The sequence below is a fragment of the Lepus europaeus genome, chromosome 20, assembly GCF_033115175.1.
Source record: "Lepus europaeus isolate LE1 chromosome 20, mLepTim1.pri, whole genome shotgun sequence".
Classification (NCBI taxonomy): domain Eukaryota; kingdom Metazoa; phylum Chordata; class Mammalia; order Lagomorpha; family Leporidae; genus Lepus; species Lepus europaeus.
In genome coordinates, this window is record NC_084846.1 from 21,046,029 (window position 1) to 21,048,775 (window position 2,747).

The following is a 2,747-nucleotide window of genomic DNA, read 5'->3' on the forward strand; positions in this document are numbered from 1 at the left end:
AAGGCTGAAGGGCCACCTTTCGTGGTGGACTTCCTGCCATGTCTCAGTATGATAGAAGGCATCACGTGGGCAAGGAAATGTGAGAGAAGGTTGAACCCTTGTTTACAACACACCCAGTCCTTGATAATGACACTGGTCCCTTCATGAGGACTCAGCCTCACATAATCACAAAAAGGGCCTCATCCGTCAACACTGTTGCACTAGAGACTCAATTTCTAGCACATGGACTTCGGAGAAAATATGCAAACCAAAGCACTGGGCCAGGCAACAATTACTCTGCAGAGGGAAAAATCGCTTTGCAAGTGGAGGCAATGCATTTAGTGAAGGGAGTGTGGATGCTGTGGAGACCTCCTTGCTGTGTGATGTGTTTACTCCACACCTGAGTTTTCTCATCTATAAAATGAGGATGACAGTAATGATCTCCATGGCGGGGGCAGGGGGGAGGTTTGCAAGGATTAGGTGAACTATATGCATGAAGTATTTATTTATTCATTTATCTAGATTTGAAACAGCAACAGAGACAGAGACAGGGAGAGGGAGAAAGAGAGAAAGAAAAGGGAAGGAGAGGGAGAAGGAGGGAGAGAAAAGAGGAAGGGGGAGAGGGAGAGATCGTTGGCTAATTATTCTCTGAGCACTCCCAATAGCCAGATTTCAGCCAAACTGAAGCCTGGAGTCCAAAACTCAATCGGGATCGCCCATGTGAGTGACAGGGATGAAACTGAATAAGCCATCACCTGCTACCTTCCAAGATGTGCAGCAGCAGGAAGTGGGATCCTAAGCAGAGTGCAGACTCAACTTTTGGCATCCTGCTATGGGGTGTGGTGTCCAAACACTGTCTGAATTGCTGCACCACAATGCTCACACCACATAAAGTACTTAGAACGGTGCCCGGAACTCAGTAAGAACTATATATGTAATAGTTTGCTTTTATCAACACTTCGGTTATTTACTTTAAAACAGAGCATATGCAATAAATTTTGTGATGTGGGAAAAGCAAAAAAAAAAAAGTGTGTGGCTTTGGGGGCTCAGTTTTTGAGTGCACTAGCACCCCAAATCTCCTCCAGAATCTCTATAATCTTTGTAAACATAATTTACAAAAGTAGAATGGCTGTTGCACAAGGATAGTTTTCCTCATAACATTTTTTAAAGATTGATTTATTTATATGAAAGCCAGAGTTATACAGCTAGAGGAGAGGCAGAGAGAGAGAGAGAGAGAGAGAGAGAGAGAGAGAGAGAGAGAGAGAGGTCTTCCATCTGCTGGTTCACTCCTCAGGCCGGAGCTGCGCCGATTCGAAGCCAGGAGCCAGGAGCTTCTTCCGGGTCTCCCATGTGGGTGCAGGAGCCCAAGGACCTGGGTCATCTTTCACTGCTTTTCCAGGCCATAGCAGAGAGCTGGATCAGAAGTGGAGCAGTCGGGACTCGAACCAGCACCCATATGGGATGCTGGTACTGCAGGCATTCGCTCCTCCTGCTACGCCACAGTGCCAGCCCCTCTCGTCACATTTCTGTACTGTCAGTTCCATTTCAGCTACAGTCTGAAATACCACGGCTTGCAGAAATGTAAAATTGGATGAAAACATTTTTTATTCATTTTCTGGGAAAGTGGTGTTGATCGACCCGTGAGATGAAAACAAAGACTTATATTGATTTGCTATCATTGGAATACATACTAACCATATCAAAACCAAGACAGTGTATCAGGAGCTACACTGGTTGATTGTGCCAGAAAAACTAGCAAAGTTGTAAAAATAGCGCATAATTTGGGTGCAAGTATTTGGCCTAGCAGTTAAGATGCCTGCATTCCACAGTGGGACTTCTGAATTCAGTAGTCTGCTCTGTTCCTGCTTCTAGTTTGCTGTGAATGTGAATATTGGGAGGCAGCAGTTGATAGATCAAGTGAGTGAATTCCTACTGTTGACACAGAGACTGTGACTGAGCTCCTAGCTCCCAGCCTTGGCCCAGCCCAGTCCGACACCTGGCTATTGTAGACACTTAAGGCATGAATCAGCAGATTGAGTGCTCTCTCTCTCTCTCTCTCTGAAATAAATTAATTAAATCGATTGATTAATTGGGTGTTGTGGCTCAGTGGGTTAAGATGCCACTTGGGAAACCTTCATTCCACATTCTTGTGCCTAGTTTGTGCCCAGGCTACTCACACTTCCAATGCATCTTTTTGCTAATGTTCCAGGGAGGCAGAAGATGATGGGCCAAGTACTTAGATTCCTACCACCTATATGGGAGACCCAAATGGAGCTCCAGGCTCCTGGCTCCTAGCTCTGGCCTGACCCAATCCCAGCTGTTGCAGGCATTTGGGGAATGAACTAGCTGATGAAAGAAATTCTCTCTCCTTCCCTCTCCCTCTCCCTCCCCTCTCCTTCTCCTCCTCCCTCCCTTCCCTCTCCATCCCCTCCCCTTCCCCCTACCCCTCCCTCTCCCCTTCTTCTCTGATTCCTCCTCTCCTCTCCCCCTCCCTTTCCCTCTCTCCCCTTTCTCCTTCTCTTTCCCTCTCCCTCTCCTCCCTCTCTATCTCTGTCTGTCTCCCCTCTCCTTTCTCCTATCTCGGCCACCCGGCCTTTCAAACAAATAAACAAAATCTAAAATAAATAAGTGCTATGTAATTTATTTAATCATTGGCTCTATAAATATTTATTGAGTGCTCTCATGAGCCAGGCAGTATTCTAGAAAAAGGACAGGCAACCCTTTTCCTCCATATGGATCTTCCCTCCTGGTGTAAGATGACAAAAATA